The sequence below is a fragment of the Mesoplodon mirus genome, assembly GCF_964341445.2.
Source record: "Mesoplodon mirus genome assembly, chromosome: 19".
Classification (NCBI taxonomy): Eukaryota; Metazoa; Chordata; class Mammalia; order Artiodactyla; family Ziphiidae; genus Mesoplodon; species Mesoplodon mirus.
The window spans coordinates 25786040-25798585 of NC_138995.1; the positions used below are offsets into that span (position 1 = coordinate 25786040).

General features: G+C 38.0%; 1 long non-coding RNA gene across 1 annotated transcript in view; it reads right to left on the minus strand.

Annotated features, from left to right (window-relative positions):
• LOC309795675 overlaps positions 1–12546 on the minus strand; it is a 796478-nt gene that overhangs the window by 485517 nt on the left and 298415 nt on the right. Inside the window, exon 3 of the long non-coding RNA XR_014292311.1 lies at positions 9987–10071. This is a non-coding gene — a long non-coding RNA (uncharacterized lncRNA). The remainder of the gene's footprint in view (positions 1–9986; positions 10072–12546) is intronic.

Below are 12546 nucleotides of genomic sequence, written 5' to 3' on the forward strand. Positions count from 1 at the left end.
GCTTGCTATTACTGCTATACCGTGCATGGATAAAAAACTGATGGTATGTAGGTGTTCTCTAGAGAAGGCATGGTTACCTTGAACCATGCCATATGAAGAACTGTTGAAAACAGTGTAATGCTTATTCTAAACTCAGCCAACAGACCAGAGCAGGAATCTTGCTTCTACTATTTGCTAGCCAGGTGATATTGTGCAAATCTCTTAACTTCTCTGAGTTTCATATCTGCTTTGTAGACTAGAACTAATAGCAAGAAGAGAGAGACGATGGAGAGGCAGAGAAAGGAGGAGAAGGCGCAGGAGGGGGAAAAAGAAAATCTGCCCGCAATCGCAGTAAGGAAGGAAAAGAGAGAACAGAGTGGAGTGAGAAAATGAAACAATGAGGAGAAAAAGAGCCTGAAAAGCCATGGAATAAAGTGAGTGAAAAATATCTTGGGGTAGTAAAAAGACAATATGAGGAAAGTTAAGTGTTCAAGTTGAAGTAGGTGCATTTTAGGGAAGTAAATCTCTCTTATAGGCCACTATAGTCACAGAATACCCAATCTTGAGCAAAGCATTTAGGTTAAATGGAATCAAGGAACTAAGGAAAGTGCTTAATTCCCCATCTTGATTAATGAGGTTTGGATCAGAAAGACTGTATACAGAAGAACAAACGCAAAAGCATAGGTATCCCCTGAGAACGCCAATGACCCATAAAATCCCAGAAATATTGGTGGCTGATGCAAACTTCTATAAAACGAGGGACAGTGGTTGACATAGCATATGAAAATCTCAAGGGATCAGGAAACCTCACCTGTCATCTGGTCACACTGTATTTGAAGGAACACATGATGCTGTAAGAATTGCCTTTCAATACTGGAATTCAATAATACCGGCAAGAGTCATTTTATTTAATTTTTCTCTTAATGTCTCCAGAAAGCATAATGGAGAACAGTATTTACAAAAGTTAAATATTGGCCAACTTCAGTTCATTAAAATGAAGACTATTTTGACAATTACTCTGTACAAAATTATTAGGAGATTGGAAACCATCTGTTCCATAATGTGTTTAAACTGAACAAAATGACCACTAGTTGGCATTACTACAGAGGGGATTTAAGCCAGAGAGAGGAAGATGAGGTAGCTGATCTTTGGGGCTCTTTCTAAAAATAAAAACAAGAACATAGAAAAGAGAACAAAGGAGAAAGCATTAGCAAAAGGGGTGGGGACATAACATTTAGTAATAACTGTTTCTGACTTGAATGTGATTTTTTTTAATTTATTTATTTAATTTATTTTTGGCTGCGCTGGGTCTTCGTTGCTGCGCACGGGTTTTCTCTAGTTGAGGCGAGCGGGGGCTACCCTTCGTTGCGGTGTGCAGGCTTCTCATTGCGGTGGCTTCTCTTGCTGCAAAGCACAGGCTCTAGGCACACAGGCTTCAGTAGTTGTGGCTCGTGGGCTCTAGAGCGCAGGCTGAGTAGTTGTGGCACATGGGCTTAGTCGCTCCATGGCATGTGGGATCCTCCCGGACCAGGGCTCGAACCTGTGTCCCCTGCATTGGCAGGCGGGTTCTTAACCACTGAGCCACCAGGGAAGCCCTTCAATGTGATTTTTAAGAGAATAAATTAACTCTAAATGACATGGGAGGAAGTCAAGAATCCTAATTTCAGAAAACTTTGAAAATAAATAGATGCAGGAAGTAATAGTATAGTAGTGGGATAATAACATTTGAAGCAGAAAGATGTTTGTAGCCAAACAATGCCCTTAGGGCTGATTTTGTGGTCTGAATATAAGGCTTGAAGCTAATAAAGCAGAAACGAACAACAGAAAGATGTGAAATGTAAAAGTGGGAGCTGTCATATGGGTCTATAACATGTGGCCAATTTCTACATATTTTGGAAGACATGCAAAATTTTACATATTCACTATTACTCAACAAGTATTTTTTGGACACCAACTAAGTGTTGTAGTTGAAACAAAGAATTAAATGTGAATAGATTTTCAGTTTACTGAAGATAAATAATTAAGCACACAGTCATACTGTTGTTTGGTAATAACAAACATATTTGGCTTTTTACCATAGAGGTTTTAGAAAGAAGCACTTCCTATTCTCTCTGTTTTCTTACCACTTGACTATTATTATTATTATTATTTTTTAATTATGAGGAAATTTTCCTTTAAATTTATTTATTTATTCTTGTCTGTGTTGGGTCTTCATTTCTGTGTGAGGGCTTTCTCCAGTTGTGGCAAGCGGAGGCCACTCTTCATCGCGGTGCGCGGGCCTCTCACTATTGTGGCCTCTCTTGTTGTGGAGCATAGGCTCCAGATGCGCAGGCTCAGTAGTTGTGGCTCATAGGCCCAGTTGCTCTGCAGCATGTGGGATCCTCCCATACCAGGGCTCAAACCCGTGTCCCCTGCATTAGCAGGCAGGTTCTCAACCACTGCGCCACCAGGGAAGCCCCACTTGACTATTATTTATCATCCTTTCTAAATCCTCTTGTGGATTAGTCACAATAAAGTATTTTTTAAATCCTACTATTTATTTCCATGTTTTTTTGGACTCTGAATTTAAATAGCTTTTCTACCTCCTTAAGAGAGATTATTCCATAAAACTTCTATTCTGGTCTATTTCTGTCTTTCTCTTTAATTTTTTTCTCCCACTTACCCTATCAGAAAATAACCATAAACACCTTTCCACCTTCTCAGATTTCCACATTCTTTTTATTCTTCAGAGTGAAAGCTTATTTCAATACTCTTGTTCTGCTTCCTGCCACTTCTTAGACTGATGAATATTATCTAATCTTTCAAACTTCAAAATACAGATCACTTTTTCAGGGAGGATTTTTATGACCTCTAGGCTATGTCATTCTCATTTTCCTAATGTTCCGGCTATGCCCAACACTCGTTGCACATTTCATTGCAACTGCTTTGTTAAAGTTTGTTGTCTGCACTAGGATGTCAGTGAAATCAAGGCAGGCACTACCACCTTAGTTATGTTCATCCTCTGTGTCCTCAATCATACAACAGCCTAGTGTTTATTTGAGAGATGATGAATAAATGAATTAATAAATGGATAGATGTATAAAAAGATGACTTAATAAATGTAAATCTACCAGGTACCAGTAGTATTCTACATTATGTAGAGGTAGAATATAGAAATGAATGGGATATTGTCCCTTACCTTAAGATGCTAAAAATTTAGATTGAGAGATGCACATGTAAATGACTAAGTTAGGGGAATAAAACACATGCTATTTCAAAAAGCATAAGTGAAGTGCTGCTGCTGGAGGTTATAAAGGAAGGAGTGAGCCTAACTGGGAGCATCAGGCAAGGCATCACAAACAGGATGGGATCTGACTTCAGTCCTGTAGAAAGAGTAGGAAATTGATAGATATGGAGGCAGGGAAAATACTGTCCCAAGCGGTAGAGGTTTAGTCAAAGATGACATCATCAGGTCTTGTAGTCTAGGCTTTGTTGGAGTAGATGCCTATGAAAGTATTTAATCAGGAAAAACATGGACATGGGACAGAATATGAATGGTTCTACCAACTGAGCTAAAGAGTTTCAAGTTTAGTCTGTAGGAAATAGGGACCCATAAAACATTTTTTGAGAAAATTAATAATCAGCTTTTTAAGAACAATAACTGGAGATAATATGGAGAGTTCCCTGTAGAGATTTGAAAGCATCCGACTGAAACTCGAGGCTATTTAAATGACAATGGCAAGGGATGACAATAAATATAATGCCATGGCAAATGAATCTATTAATATGAAGTTTATATGCCCTATTATACTTGAATGACCATCCTCAATGTATCTGTAACAGGCACATCTACTTAGATGTAAGATAGATAAGTCTATAGAGAAAGCACCAAAGGGAACTTACTAAAATTTATATCTGAAAATCAAATTTGAAAGGAGACATGTACTCAAACACAGATTGAGGCTACTGAGCTATTAAAGTATTTATCTGTTAATTAGACCAATATTAAGTTTATACATATATCTATAATTTATATAAAAGGAGGCTCTATTGTATCAAAATTTGCCTTTAATACTATCATAACTTGTCTTGAGAACAATAGCCCATAAACTGTTACATTTGTAGCTTGAAAATTTTAGTGACATATATATTGATTTGGGAACTTATTTATTTAACTTTTGATTGTGCATGTTTTCAAGGTTTACTGGGGAGAAAAAACTAAGGAGAATGTGATTGAAATGGCTGTATTTATTTTGAGGTCCTGGATGTGTTTATCTGTTTGTTTCATCCTGATTAAGCTGCAGCTTGTGTTAACCTTGGTGGATGCATATCTTTTTCCTGATTTAATTGCAATTGCCTGGAGCTTCAGTCTGCATCAAGTGCCAGTGACAGCTTATAAAACAACAACAAAACAAACCAAAGTCAGCTAGGGAGGAGGAGACAAGAAGGAAAATGAGAAGTGGGAGATTTTCATCTCATTGAATTTCACTGAGTAAGTATTTATGTCCCCCTCAAGTTCATATGTTGAAATTGTAACTCCCAGTGTGGTGGTATTTGGAAATGAACCCTTTGGGGAGATAATTAGGTTTAGAGGCAGTCAGGAGGGTAGGATTCACAAGATGGGGTAAGTGCCTTTCCAAGGGGGGAGAGGGGAAGAGAGGGAGAGGGAGAGGGAGGGAGATCTCCCTAGAGTGCAAGTCCTAAGAAAAGGCCATGTAAGGCCGTAACAAGAAGGCAGCCACCTGCAAGCCAGAAAGGGGGCCCTCCCCAGATATCAAGTCTGTTTGCACTTTGATCTTGGACTTCCCAGCCTCCAGGACTGTGCAAAATAAACGTCTGTTGTTTAAACCACCCAGTCTATGGTATTTTGATAGAGCAGCCTGAGCAAAGACAGCGGGCATACTGTATAATTTGTTAACACATATTTCCCTTTCCGGAAGCTATCTTTGTCTTTTTTCCCTAAGCATTTTAGTTTTTATCTACAGAACAAGGTAAGAATGTGACAGTCAATGATGACAGGTTTTCTAAATCTTACTAGCTATAAAAGGGGAGAATAGTTTAATTTACATATAAAAACAAAACAGCAAAAATATTTCCTTTTGGCTTAGACAATTAAAAGTTAGATTAACAAAACAAATAATTATTTGGGGGTTTCCAGTTGCTTGTATGTACTCTTTTGTGTCCTGTGCCCTGTGGAAACTTGTCCCTGAGGATAGCACAGGTCAGGCAGGTGAAGGGTTCATTTTTAACTGGGAAACATTCTCATATGAGGCTGGAGAAACAGCCTGGTCACGGTGAGGACTAACCAGAAAAACTGTGGGAGAGAACTTAAAGGGGAAATTGAGACAGATGCCACTAATGGTAATTAAAAGGGTGGGAAAAAAGTGTTAAAAGGGGAAAAGATAAGCACCCAGGTTAGAAACCAGAAGGTTTAGGCACAGCACAGATTAGGTTCAATGCACTGTTTCAAAGAGTGGTCAAGAAGGACTAACTTAAAGGGAGACCAGCATTTCCCACAAACGTGGTGATCTAGTACAGTGGGGCTCCACCCACATTTTCACATAAAAGAATCACTGATATTATGTTATGTGTTTTTTGAAAGAATAATTTGGCAGTCCTGACCCCACCCTCACCACCCTGCCAATCCTTTTTGAAATCCTTTCCTCCTTGGTTTCTGTGATACTGCATTAGCCTGGGTTGTCTTCTCCCTTCTAGTGGCTAATCTCCTCCTCAGACTGCTCATATGAAAGTATCTTCTGAGTTATCAGGTCCAACTGTGTTTTTTCCTTGGATCTTAAGAACAGGATAACCAACTGTCTATTGAATAGTGCCTTCTGGATGCACTGTGGGCACCTCAAAATTAACGTGCCAATAATGAACTTCTCAGTCTCCAAACCAACTCCTTTTCTTGATCCCTGAAGCTTTTTTTTTTTTTTTTTTTTTTTTGCATTACGTGGGCTTCTCACTGCTGTGGCCTCTCCTGTTGCGGAGCACAGGCTCTGGACGCGCAGGCCCAGCAGCCATGGCTCACAGGCCTAGCCGCTCCGCGGCATGTGGGATCTTCCTGGACCGGGGCACGAACCCATGTCCCCTGCATCGGCAGGCGGACTCTCAACCACTGCGCCACCAGGGAAGCCCCCCTGAAGCTTTTTAATAGCATCTTCAGCACTTACAACAACATTCTCATCCTGACTTTTTTGCCCCTTCCTCTTTCTAGCTTATCATATCCTGGCCCTCCTCTACCACTTAAGTTGAATTTCAGTAGCAGTTAGCATAAACAGAACTGAGCTATAGACAAGGATTCTGTTCCCCCCCCAGATCCAAAATTCACAATGATTTACATTGTTTGAGATGCAGATTTCATAGGTCTACAGAATACCCTGTGAGTGTGGGATTTGAGTTTCTTTATTTAGAAATATTTGGTTTAGTTTATTTATCTGTATGAAAGATCTGCTCAGGATTTCCTTCCAAACAATATTTCATTGTGTTTGTTTTCCTTTTTCTTTTCTGTGTGAATACCACATTATTATCTCTTTTGAAATGTTTGGATTCTAGAACTGTGTTAATTTGTGTTCTTTCCTAATTTTCTGGGAACTTAATGATCTCTCAAGAAGAAAAAAAAAAGAATCTAACATCTTATTCTGAGGATTTCAGCACATTTAATCCTGCTTCTCTGGAGGGCACATCCCCAATATCATCAATCCCACAGTCACTATGAGAGCCATGAGGTAAAGTCTCCAGTCTACTTTGCTCCAAAGTGTTGATCCTCAGGACCTACTCCTCTGAAAGTAGTCAGGTAGGAGCTTGTGTTTACTAACAATTTCCACTCCAAGTAATCGCAAACAAATCAGCTCTCTAATCTTAAATAATTCCTCATCTGAGTTAATAATAGCTACCTCATAAGCAACTGTGAAGGAAAATGAAGCACTAGATATAAAGTTTCTCATGAAGTTCCTGGGATACATTAGGTACTAGATAATTTCTGTGGGTGGTGATTATCAACACTGCTGTTGATAGTATAGTAGGTATGCTATAAGAAAACTTTGGGGAATTATACCAGATGCAGAAACATTGATATCAGCAAGCAAAACTGCTGAACAGCAATTTGACCTATAATGTAGTAGAAGTTTTATTATTATTATTATTATTGTCATTAAACAAAGTCAAGAGTTCATAAGACATAGACATATGCTACCACTTAGCACAAGCAAAACCTACTTTTGCATTATTAATACCCACCAATTAAGACTCATTTCATCATGGCCTACTTGTTGATAAATTAAGATCTGGGTCATTTAGAAAATAAATGTAAATTTATCTTAACTTGGTTTAAGAAGACAATGAAGCATGCATGCTATTTGGAAAGGTTTTTATTTAAAATTGTTAATATTTAAGATTTAAAAGAATGTAATGAAGTATAACAATTTAGAAAACTAAGGGGAAAATCCATAGATAAACATCCTTGCTCTGAAAAGAGGGGAAAATAATCTTAAGTTGGCAGCCTATATTTCTACCTGCTTTGCATGACTGCTTGGTATGCAGGTACCAGGTCACAGGTGGAAGACATTGAGGACCATCATACAACGTAAATGTTTATAATATATCAAAATTACTGGCACATCTGTGGTAAATAATTTTGTGAGGTTGTGCATCAAAGATGCTGAAAATGCTCAACAGAGAAAGCAAGAAATAAAACTTTTCTCTCTTGTTTTTTAATCTACCATTGGATGGTATCCAATTTACATGTTTCATTGGTTGGAACAGCTATCTGTAAGTCTGTGAAGCAGAAGTTTGTCTCTAATGTGTTCTGCTTCTCCCCAGCCACCTCCCCAGCTCCCAATATCAGACACTCAGGATCCTCAGGGACCATATTTTCTTTTATCATGTTGTCTCCTATTCTGAGAAATACCTTGTGCTTAGGTTTTATTTTCACAAAACAAATCAATTAAGTAGTTTCTTAAGTCAAAAAAACATAATTAACAAGTTAAAAATTTCACAATTCACTACTGTAATATCTAAAAGTTTTTGCAAAATCTCTCAGCATTAAACCAACATCCAATTTGCCCTCCATATTTGTGGATTCTGCATCCAAATTCAACACACCTCTAATCTTTTTTGCAGAACACATGGATACAAGAAGGCCAACTGTACTACATCATTTTATATAAGGGACTTGAGCATCTATGGATTTTGATATCTGCAGGGGTTCCTGGAACTAATCCCCCACAGATACCCAGGGACTACTGTATTTATTATTACCATATCACAAATTAGTTCATTAGCTTCCTTAGCTGTATGTTTTGCATCCAGTTTACCTTAATGGTACCCCAGAAAGAAACCTGGTCCAAGATTAACTGTTCTAACAGATCTGGGATTGGCCCCAACCACGTAAGAGGAAAGATTCTCTGGAGACCAACATCTGAGTTAAAGAGTACCTGCTTTAAAACATATTCTTACGTAAGACAATTAGAAAACTATGCATTTCGACAGCCTTATTGTATTCTTCTTTCTGCCACCCAACCTCACAGCATTTATGTTATTGAAATGTTTGTCTTATACTAATAGGTAAAATTGAGAAAGATTCTCTGAAGTGGTAGCTGTGCTACAAAAATAATTTTAAAGGACCGTTTTCATTATAATCCATAATATTCCCCTGGGTACTACTGGGTATTGGAGAAATTGGAACACAAATAGGATGCTTCTGAATACATGCTTTTGTTCTTTGTTCTTCCCCTTCTTCCCTCAATGGGCACTGAAAAGGCTCATGATCTCTGCGGTGGTTAAGGAAGGGTTGGAACCCAATTTATGGCTCACCACTTCCAAGTGTTGAGGTTTCTAAGACAAACATTGTGAGTACTAGTGTCACTCTCATTTTTATCAGCTCATTCTAAGTCTCATTTTCCATTTGTTCTAACTTCTTCATCTGTCAACTTCAGATTTTTTTTAATGTGTTTATGTATAAGCAAGGGGCAATAAACATTACACATTTTCAACTTATTACAAAATAACCGAAGACTTTGCCTTGGCCTCTTCCATCTCTTCTTATCAAACAAACATCCTGAATGATATAAGTTACTGTAACCACAGAACCAGCCCAAACTGGCCCAGTACCCTATTTGTAAGAAAATGCTGGATTGTTTTTCAGAGATAACTGAACAAAACAGCAAGTCATGCAGCTGAAGCCAGAACTGAGGAGAAAATGTTGACCTCAAGTAACAGTCAAAACCAAAGTTTCTCCCTGCAATGGAACCAAAGGACCGGACATGACCAGAACCTGAAGGCAGGAGCCTTTTCCGAAGTGAAGGGTCTGCTGTCCAGGAAGATCTGGTACTGAAGCCCCCTTTACCACAGCTCACCATAAACGGGCAAGTTCCAAAGCCCTCCAATCGAAACCAACCCTGCCAGCACTTCCACATGCCAAACTGCCCACCTCTAACTCATAAAAGTTTGATGGAACCCCAGATCAGGGAGACAGATGTGAGCTCTGCCTCCTGTCTAGTTGCTGGTCAACCCTGCAATAAAACTCTTTGTTATCTCAAAAACTATTGTCAACATATTGGCTTCTATGTGCTTCAGGCAGCAAACCCTTTGCTCAGTAACATTACCCCCAAAATCACCCTCTGGAGAAATAAGATCAACGACACAACAAAGAAACTGTGTCTTGGACATGGAAAGTCTCGAAAATAGATGTCGTGCATGTCTCGGCCAGATCTGATCACATTTAATTATTATTTATTTTCCCCCCAGCTCTTAAGTTAAAGTTTGAAACTGAACTCATTTATGGGTCAGAGGTGCTTACAAAGGAATTGGCAAATACTTCACGGACCAGAGAGGTTGTGTATTGATATAGTTTTAAGAGAGAGAGGAAAAGCTTTTCCCCATGAACTCAGTGAGGAGGAAACACAGCCTGAAGCTACATCAACAGGGAATTAATGAGCCACAGGACATAAAGTCTAACAGAGAGCAAAGCGTATTAATGAGCTCAAGGCTCATGTTCACCCTCAATCAATGAGTCTGAGAAGACCTACCTCATGTCCCTGTGATTCGTCTTCAATGAATCATTCACACTGCTGCTTGCGGGTCACAGCCTTCCCCATTCTGGTGCCTCATCACCTAGAGAATAAAGTCCAGACTATTTGTCTGTCATTCAAGACCACCCACAAGAAGTCCAAAGCAACTTTCTAGTCATCATACACCTTCTTACATTCTCCAGTCATACATTTTGCCGTGCTGTTGTCTGAATAAGTCATTCGGTTACAAGTTCCTTTGGATTTTTTGGTACAGATTGGTCTCTTATCCCAAAATATCCTTCCCATCATGCTCTGCCTCTGTTCAAATCCTACTCATTCTTTAAGACACCGTTCAGATATAAAATCCTATCTGAAGCCTATCTACGTATTTCAGTCTGCATCTTCATCTATGCAACTTACACTTTGTGGAAAATAATGACTAGGTTTTGGGGTGCCCAGCACTTCTATAGACGAAGAAACTAAGCTGAAAGATTAAATGGGGACAATATTAGTGTTTACTTCAAAGGACTGTTAGGAGAATTTAATATGACAATATATGTTAAGTCATTAGTACTAGATAAATATTAATTGCTTGGAAAATATTTATGTTAGCTAGTAAGTGACAATTTATGAACTCTAAACGTGGGCTCTCTGACGCCGAGAGTAATCTTGTGTAGGTGAGCATACCTGTGTTGAGGTACTATGCTACTCCACTACTACAAGCTCTGTGTTTTCAGGTTGGTTTATTTACTGTCTTGGTCTCTTAGAGACTCACTCTTAAATGAACATTCTGGAGCTCTTTTATTCTGTGTTTCAGAGACAATTGTGAGACCCATCCGAGTCTGAAGATGGAGATATAGATGGTCATGGAAGAAAAAATTAAGTAGTGAGGAGCCTGCAGTGCTTTACCAAGCCACAGGGACTGGTTAGCACAAGACAGAATTTATCAGATTTGTTTGGAGTTTTGACTTTGCCATATGGGTTCAGACAAAACTGAAATGCAAAACAGAATTCTAAATCATTCAAAGCTGTGAATGGAAATTGCCAAGTTTTACAGTCTCAACTGTGAGGTGGTGAGACCACAGGAAGAAGAGAGGTACTCTAAGGAAACAAAATGATCTCATTCTCTTTAACTCACATAAGTACCTACTATGTAGAAGACATGTGCTAAAGATGATGGGGAAAATAAAGATGATTTGGTAGACTTAGTGATCTGAAAACTAAGTATCATAATGACAGCTGAGTTTTTGTAGGTCTCTGGGGGCCTTATCATGAGCCTTACATGCAATCTATTAAAAGCACAGCCATCCATACCTATATGTTCATATATACTTCCCATGTGAATAATATCAGGTGACACCAGGTTTCACACAATGACAAACAAAAATGATTTTTTTCATTATCAAAACCATAAACTTTTTAAAATTTCAGTAAATATATCTCAATCTTTTAAATATATATACATAACATAATTTCTAATGTACAGATAAACATGATTTATTTCAGTTTTAAAAAATTTTACTATAATAAACTAGTGAAAATAACATTCTTTTTTAAACATTCGTTAAGTGGCACGAATAAATATACCTAGTTTCTCCATTTATTAATTTAGCACTTAATAAAGTCTTTGTTTTAAAAGAGTTTTAGAACATTTGCCAGAATATCAGAGAGTGTTCCCATACACCCTATACACAGTCTCGCCTATTGTAAACACCTCATATTAATGTGTACATGTATCACAACAAACCAATACTGATAAGTAATGATTCACAAAAGCCATATTCTCTTCAAAGCTCCTCAGGTTTTTTTTTAAAGTATATTTTGAGATAATTGTAGCTCTACATTTGCATGTAGTTCTATAAAATAATAGAAAGACCTTGTGTATCATTTACCCAGTTTCACTCAACAGTGATACAGTCATACCTTGGAGATATTGTGGGTTTGGTTCCAGACTACCACAATAAAGCAAATATTCCAATAAAGCAAGTCACACCAATTTTTTGGTTTCCCAGTGTATGTAAAAGTTCTGTTTAAACTACACTGTAGTCTATTAAGTGCGCAATAGCATTATGTCTAAAAAAAGTATATACCTTAATTAAAAAATAGTTTATCTATAAAAAATGCCAAAACAATTAAATAGTAACATCAATGATCACTGGAAGTGATCTCCATAAGAAATATAACAATAATGAAAAAGTTTGAAATATTCTGAGAATTACCAAAATGTGACACAGAGACACAAAGTGAGCAAATGCTGTTGGAAAAATGGTGCCCATAGACTTGCTCGATGCAGGGTTGCCAAAAACCTTCAATTTGTAACAAACATAATGTCTGTGAAGTGCAATAAAACAAAAAGCAATAACACAGGTGTGTCTGTATCTTGCAAATCTGTAGAACAACATCACAACCAGGATACTGACATTGATATTCGAGATACAGAACATTTCCATCACCACAAGGACCCCTCCTGTTGTTCTTTTATGGAGAGAACTTGGAGGGAAAGGTCTACTTAATTGTTTTTGTCTTAATTGTTTCTGATCTTAGAGGGGAAGACCTACTTAGTGACCACCTAAGGTCA